Below are 8,918 nucleotides of genomic sequence, written 5' to 3' on the forward strand. Positions count from 1 at the left end.
ACTTAGTGTGGCCTCTTTTTTTCTTTTTTTTGCTGTGAAAGTCAAGTCCTCAGCTTTAGTGGAACTAAAGAGGGACCGTATCAGATTGTGAAAATCTGCAGCATATTTTTACAAAGACAGTGTAACTGACAGGAAATGCATTTCTGTCCATGCATTTGTTACTTGAATGGATTTGAATGAAAACACCCCAGGTGTTACTGATGACATTAGCAGCAGGTCAGAAACACAGAAACAACTGAGGACTCGTAATGGAACTCAGCCGTCATTCATGTGATTATTTACATGTGTGTGCATTTCCATCCACGACTTGGACAACGACACGACTTAATTTTGAGAATTCATTGATCCTTCAACGATGGTGCGGTATTACCGGCCTGCAGTTATAAAAAAAGCTTGAGGACTGCTGCCATACAGGACAACCTGAGGTCATAGTTTGACATATGGGCCTAAAGTTTATGCTACAGAGACTGTCAAGGACCATTGACGTTGAATTGTTCTGTTTGAGGAGATAAGGCCCAGTTAGACTGTGACATGGTTTTAATCACTTCTTAAAAGGGAACTTTACAGACTTGGCATTTTGTCAGATATCACTCTCGTCCCTTCATTACGTTTTCTGATAATGACTTACACTACTGCTTCAGTGTTCCTCTGCTCCTGCGTGACACCGTCCTTTTCAAGTTTATATCTCCTCGGCTTTAATTGACATGTGGTGCTGTCGACTTTATTGCCTCATTGTTGTGTCTTTGGGCTTGAGGTTTCCTGTTTTTGCTTTTGTTTGTCCATGCATGTGTTTAGTAAACATGTGTTTTTAAGGTTTCGTTGTAAATGAAATTATTATAATCATCAATAAAAATGTCAGGACTTGGAACAGTACACGTAAAAAGAAAGGAAAAAAGTACATCCAGGGAAGAAAAGTCACCAGATTCATGCGGTTGTTTTTTGGAACAGGAATGAACATTAAGTGTATTGACCAGTGTAACTGCCTTCTGAAGGAGGTAATACACCGTGAGATGCTTTTTGATGAAGTTGTACGGCTACACATTACTGCAGTGCTCTTTCTACGGCAGCTTTAAGATGACGGCTAGAAAAGAAAATAGGAACACAGTGGTTTCTCTGAAAAAAATAAAATAAAATGAAAAAATCCAAGACAAAGCACATGCCAAAGCTCTGAACCTCCATGACGGAGCCAGGCTGTCAGCGCTGCATGCTTAATGTTTCTCAGTGGAATTAAAGAAAACCATGTCCGATTGTTTAAATCTGCGGCATAATCAAATTTTAAAAAGGGAGACGAAGAATCTAGCAACTGACAGGAAATACATTTTGGTGAGAGCTATTTGTTAAGGAATTAATGTCCTAATTTTCTGATGAAATTTCAGCAATTTTATACATAATTCATTTATTTTCTACCACTTCATTCTTGTCAGGGTTGTGGTGAGGGCTGGAACCAATCCCTGCAGTCATCATGGGAGGGTGGGCTTACTGGCCAGGGACCCCCTTTGCTAACCGACCAACAGACAATGCTAAAATAATATGTAAAGAAACATCAACTTTTAGAATGTATTCACATTTGTTTAGCATAAAGAAATTATAAATGCGCTAGCTAGCAACACACTAGCTTGAGGAGCAGCGCAGCTTGATAACAGGTGCAAACTGTCAGGTCTACACAGTTTATGACAAGTTGTGTTCAGGTACCATCGAGAACTTGAGAATCTGACGGTTACAGCAGTTTAAGAGTTACTGTTCAGGATAACTGGTTATGATAATAATAATTAAATAAATTAACATTAATGTTTGTTATGTTTTTTCTGATCTTTCACCAATTCTCTGAGGCAAATACACAAAAGCTTCTTTAATTCAATCATCTATCTTAAACAACAGACACCGACTGTCCTGATCTCAGTCTGCTCTGACACATGCCGGGCCACTGACCTGAGGTTGAACTTCAACAAACACACGCTGGGAGCTGATGATGACATTTCCAGCTCCGGGCGTTTTGATGAAACTAAAGCGATGCCTGAATGTTGCTGTAAAACACCGACCGTCACCATCCTGCAGGATGAAGGCCTCGTCGTTTGTTTCCTCACAGAAAGGCTTTTTCACAACACTCTCATCATTACATGGGTGGAAACACACAGGTGCAAATAATTAAAGTAATAATGGCCCAGTTCCATTCAGCTTCCTCTTCTTGAAGGTGCTCGCTGGCTCAGTGCCACACTGTTCTGACTACTTGAACTTAACAAAGCCGTGGGTAGTGTTATCAGCAACATGTGTGCTGTAACACTGGCTAACTGTCAGCATGGCTGCTGTGAACGGGGGGCTAATGATGCCAGAGGATTTCTCAATGTTGTGAGTGGAACAGAGTAAATAGGAGCCACCTGACCTCAGTGCAGGAGAAGCAGGGATGTTGTTATTGTGCCTCAACTTTATATCCATCCTGTGTTTTGAAATCATCACAAATGTAATCATAGAAACTTGCAGCTGCTCCAACCATGTTCCAGACACAGGACTAGACATGAGAGCTGCCAGCGCTGACGTTTATGGTACCGAACTGAACAAAATAACTCAGAAAAAGTCCACAGGTTTCCACGGCCAAACAGTGAACATCAGTGAGTCCTGTGCACGCAGGGAAGAAAAGCTACTTTTGTTTTCTCCTCTTTTGGAAAAGGAGACCACCGGTGACAACCTGCGTGGGGGTGTCTCTGTGAGCCCTGGCCAAGTCGTGCGCTCAGATTCATGCTAATGCTAACGCTTTGCATTAGATGAAAGGACTGTTTCTTCAAAGAGCAGCAAATCAGGATAAAACTCCTGTCCAACCTCAGAGCTAAGAGAAGCATATGACTGCTTCCAAAAGGCGTCCAAAAGTTTAACAGTCGGCCCCATTTAAGTCTAAGTTGTGCTCAAAGCTCCGACAGGGAGGTTTTGGCCTTTCCAGTTTATTAAAATTCTTTTAAAAGTTTCAATGTTACAAAGTGTCATGATTGAAGACACATGTACGGAGCAGGGACTGGGTTCATCTGGAGTAATAAATCCTGTATATTTGTAAAAAAAAAAATAAAATACATTTAAATTCAATACAACAGTAGGGCGGGGTCTACAGGATTAGTCCTTTTTTTCCCCTGACTTGAAAAGAATGGGAAAGAAAACACAAGGCAACAGAACTCGAGTCATTTCACACGACCCCCTGGATTTAGAAGTCAATTAATCACCCGCACGAGAATTAAGCAATCCTGGGAAAGGAACGACAAAGTGAAAACATGAAGGCGATAAGGACTTAGCAGTGTATCCTGTCTGTCACTGCTGGCAGAGGGGCGACAGTTGGAATCTGGGGTAGGGTCAGGGCCATTCCGCCGTAGGCACAGGGTGGTAATTGCAGGAGGTCTTTGAAAAAGGACAGAGTGTTTATGTTGGTTATGTTACATGGAAATATATTGACAACAACAATACAATTTCACTATAACTCATTATATTTACAGAGAAACAGATGGTCAATATGATCAACATTCAACATTTTCCAACATTTCTGATTCATAAATTCAAATGTGGTTTAGCTGTCAGGGCGGGGCGGCCTCCTGTGGACAGGAAACCAGCCTCAGACAGACTGGATTGACCCCACCATACTTTTTTTTGAACAATGAAATTGAACACAATGATGTTTTAGTTCAGTTTACTCACAATTTACTTACTCCGTGGAACTTGTGCTTGTTTATTTGAGCAAAACACCTCTGAGTCTCTCTTCTTTTTTATAATTTCTATAGCCACTGGCTGCCACCTAGTGGAAGAGTATATAATTGTTCAGCCAGTCACTGTTGCAAACACAAATTATATAAATAGATTTAAGACAAATTAAGTGACATTGTATAATTTTCTGCAGTACACATGATGGTCTCTCACGGCACACAAATGTGCCACGGCACAGGGGTTGGGAACCACTGTTTAAGATATTGCAATTCACTACTGTGAGCCTAATGTAATGACATGGGGATTCAACATCACAGAAGTGCTTATATTATTTTTTTTAAATAAAAAAAAAATGTTTTTACTAAAAATACATTTCAAAATGTATATTTTATTTAAATTTTTAAATAAAAAATGTAAAAAGTTTTTTAACTTTTCAACACGAAGAGTTAAACATCAAACCCGGTAGATTCGTCTAAGTGTAAAATTTTTGGAGTCTTGATATTTCATTTAATCATGCACTGATCAGGATATGTGTCTTTTCCTTAATATTTACGGAGATTTTACTCTGACAAAAGCTGTTCCTGCGGTGTTATCACTTACGTCGTTTATCAGCATTACTCGACTTAATATCTTTAAACATCATCAGCCTGACGACATAACAGCTACCACCTGTGTCAGGCCTCAGCTGCAGCGAACTCAGAGATTACACATGGAACGGAGCCTGAGCAGGGTGTGTTCCTAATTACCTTGATGACATAACGGCTCACACTTGTACAGGGTGAACGGGGCAGCTGCGAACCGCTCGATGCATCTGAAGGGATCTGGACACAAAGGGCATTTTATTCAAAAAGTCTCCACTATGAATTATTACAAAATGAGGTGTTTAATTTTGAAATAAAACACATTGGGGGATTGAGATGGAATAGAAATTGTAATGCGAAAAAAATGTGCACGTTATATTGTGATTTCTTTGTAACTTTTTGTCCAATCACCTTTGGGGAAATGAAACCCTATATTTAATTACATTTGATTTTTAATTTTGCCCCAAAACAATCACTTCTATTGTTATTATAACATGTACTCTAATCCAGTGTTTCCCAAACGTTTTTTCTGGGCACCCATATTTGAAAAGTCACAAACCTTTGCAACCCACCCGAGGGTCACGACCCAGTCTTTGGGAAACAATGCTCTAATCCATACAGAAAGTAAACCATAAAAGTCTATAACGAAGCTAAAAACAATAACATACGGAGTTGTTTTTAAGTAATTCTGTCCTTTTTCAGGCAAAGAAAAAGCTCATTTATTCACCAAACCCCGCATGTGTGTCCGATTTTCCTCGAAGATTTACAAGTAGACAAATCATAAGAATGAGAACAACATGTGACAAGGCATTTTTAACCAATTAAAAAAAAAGAAAACCATCCACGGAGGGGTGTGTTGAAGTTCCAGTCGCAGCTCTGTCGGTTCACAGAGAGAATCTGCAGTTTGCACCATTTCTTTCTCCTTCTTTTATTCCACGACTTTAACTTATTTTTATTTGATTACCAAGTCTCAACTGTAATCAAGGACGACTGCAATTGTTTAAATGTGTAAAAATGAAAATGTCCTGGACTTTGTTGCTGTCACGGCTGTGTCCAGCATACACTAAAGCTGGGTTAATTGGTATATACTGTATATACAACTATTGTTGTTTCTCTATAGAGTGTGTATGACCTTAGCCTTGATTTTATAAATAAATAATATTCTGCTTTATAACATTTAAACAACTGCAGGTGTGTGACATAAATCAGTTTGTTGAATATTAAACACTGCACACACATGTAAAAAGCAGTGGATTTTCCTGTTGTTGTTATTTAACTAATCAACAAACTTCCACTTCCTGTTCAATATATCACTGTCCCAAGTACAGAGTGGAATTTGACCAAACTCTCCGTCTCTCTCAGCGTCCCTCAGTAAATCACTGTTGTCCCCTCCTGCTCTCACGTGTCATTGATATTTGTCTTCATGAGACACAGTGGAGTTCAGGAGGTCACGCGGTCCGTCGGCTAACGCGGCTGCTACACGCAGCAAAGGAAGGTCACGTGTCCTCCTGCGTGAATTGATGAACCTCCCTGACTGTCGGCCAAAGTCTGCCTGTGTTGCTTCAGGTGCTCCAGTGTGTGGAATGAGCCGAGGATCTCGGGTGAGTGGTAAAGTGTTCCTTGGGTCTTAGTTATACAAATCATCAGTAGTTTACCATCAATTCAAAACTCCCAAATGTATGACAAAGTTATTGGAACTCCTCCGTGCCTTTGGTCAGGATTCAAGACGAGACAATTAATCTGAACTCGTCTGGAACTGTGTATGTGCAGATAGGAGTCGTCTGTCGTGGGATTTCGGCGGACAAAATTAAATCTAAACATGGTGTCTGGTCAAAGTCTCCGGAGACTCTGGCGCTGTAACCAAAATCATTCTTTCACGAAGATATGAAAATACAATTATTGTGCAGTAGATCAGGACGAAGCTGATGAATCTCCGTATTTAAAAAGGATTAAATGAACCACTAATAAAATGAAAACATAATCAAATGAATTTGAATGCCGTAAGAAGGCCTGTGTTTGGACAAAGGCGGAAACAATGAAAGTACACATTGATTGCAGTAACCATGCTTGATGGAACCTTAATGACACCCCGTCTCGCCAACGCGGCGAACATTTTAATCCTGTTTATGACAGAATGGACAAACACACTCGTGTCAAACTGGGTTTTCTGGTTACCACTCAGACCCTGTCAACAATCGGATGATTCCCATCTGCAGCACATCAAAATCCAAAAGAGCGGATCAATCTTCCTTAGTATAAGGTTGTGTTGGCACACGGCGGACCCAGTGATTACATCTCTTGGAGTGTTTGGCCTTGTCGATGATGAAATCACATCAAAGCGGGATTGGCAGCGACCACTGCCCTGCGCACGGTCAAGTAACGTCCAGCAACAGTGTTGCTTAAGAATGTGTTGACAAATCCGACTGCAACTTTGTGCTCGTGTGATTGCAGTTTTGGAAATTCCTGGTAAGAATACATAAAACAATACTACAGCCCAACCTGAGTACACGATAAACAAACTTTATGATCAGTTGAGATGTTTGCTGTAGTAATAACACAATCGTTCAGGGTATATTCTCTGTGGAATTTAAAAGTTTAAACTAGGAGCCCAGTAGTACTGGTGTCAGTACCAGGATGGATACGTCACCAAACCCATCTATGTACCAGTCCAACTTGGTGTTGTATGTTTTCCTACTGCAGTTCAGTGGTATAATTATATTAAGTCAACAATGTCAGCAGTTTGGAGGAATTTTAGCATCAGCGACAAAGACATTAGTTCTGGTTTGATACGAGGAAATGAACAAGTCACCTGAAGACAAGCCTTAGACCTGAATACACGTATATAATGCATATGTGTCAAATTCAAGGCCCTTATTTTTATCAACATTAGGTGTGAATATGTCCATCGAGGAATGGAAATAGAGCTATACAGTTTAAGTGACATTTTGTTTACTGGAAAGAAGTAGATAGTGTTTTTGATATAAATGTTCTACTGGTGTGAAAGCTCTGCTCACTTTCTGTTCAGCTGGCTGCGTTTTTTTATCCTTTTTATTGCTCTATTATGTCGTAGTGTCTGTTTTCTTGTTAAATAAAGAAATATTTTATATTTCTTTATTTATATATATAAGTGTTAAAGTGTGTTGTTATCCACAGAGCTACGACACCAACACAACATTACCTTTCTTCTACCTGCATTCTTACTGAAAGTCAACCTAAACAAGTATTAGTGATAATACTTGGTACAGCTGGGTACACAATTTATGAACTGGTTTGCAAAAAAAAAAAAAGTACTTTTAGTTTCTTTTGCTGTTTGCTGTTTTTAGCCTTCGCAGCCACTGATTCATAGTAGCTGCGGGTGGAGGTATTAGTCAGAAAGTGTAGAAGTGTCTTTGGTAGAAAGCATCATCTCGCTGAGAGCCACAATTCATCATGTTTTGGGACAAAGTACAGCTCATAAAGTGTTGCTAACCTCTCACAATAAATTCCAACTTTGGAAATAAATTAATGAACACTGAGTAAGTGTGGCTTTCAGGAGTCTGATGTGCTGTGATTATTTCCCCCCTAACTTTAGCCATAAAAAACCACCTAAAACCTCACTTCCCTGACCTTTTCCAACTATTAGTTGTGTTGATTTACGACAAAGGCCAAATAGTGGGGAAATTTCACACATGCTGCACATCATCATCATCATCAATGTTTCATCTTTCCCAGAAAACACCAGCGCTGAATTATTGTTTGAAAGTAGTTTGCGGGGGAAAGTCATTTATATAACTTTAAAGCAATGAGTTAATTTGTGAATATTTTTTCTCATAATACGATGAAAACGTACAACCATGGCACGCAGGCCCTCGGACATGTCATTTATTAGTTTGTTCTCTTTAAATCAGATTCGATGTTTGCAGGAACTTGAGGAGGACCAAACCGAGAGCGTTGATCTAATGAGGTCTGTTTGTTCCACAGAGAGAGAACTCTTATGTCATAGGGTTGCTTTATATCTACATTAAGTCGGAGGCCTTAATTTGACATATATTATCCAGTCAAAATGGGAAAACATGCATTATTGATTTTACAGGGCATTCCTCCTCACTGACGACGCTGATCTAAAAGCATAAGTAGGCGATGATTCTCATATGGAAGCAATATGTGTCACGTCGTGTCAGAACAGTTTTCCATGATATTGACAGCATCATCTCTTTTGGAGGAACTTCTCCTCATCTGAGTGGAACACCCTGCCAGTTTGGAGATGCGTGTATCTGCATAATGAACTCCAAACACCAGGAGAATATTATTGAACAAGCAAAAAGCCATAGAAAAATAAACCCGACAGGATTTCCCCTCCGAGTAAAACCATGTGTTGTTGTCTCCTACAATGAACAATGCCTTGTGTCTAACTCATTAGTGACATGTGTTGCAATCTTGACTCTCTCATTTGCTTACATTTACATGGGTCTCTGACATGTTTTGGGCACAAACGTTCTCAGGTATCGCTGTGGATAAAGCGGAGATATCAGAACAGATTTGTGATTTTCCTTTTATTGCACGATGTGAATCAGATTTGATCTCACGTCTGCGGCGGCCAAAGGATATACACCGCACCTCACTGGTTTTTGACAAGGTAATGTAGCACTCAGTGCCTATACATTTTAATCTCATCCATGT

This window comes from Cynoglossus semilaevis, chromosome 4 (genome assembly GCF_000523025.1).
Source record: "Cynoglossus semilaevis isolate Cse_v1.0 chromosome 4, Cse_v1.0, whole genome shotgun sequence".
NCBI classification, from domain to species: domain Eukaryota; kingdom Metazoa; phylum Chordata; class Actinopteri; order Pleuronectiformes; family Cynoglossidae; genus Cynoglossus; species Cynoglossus semilaevis.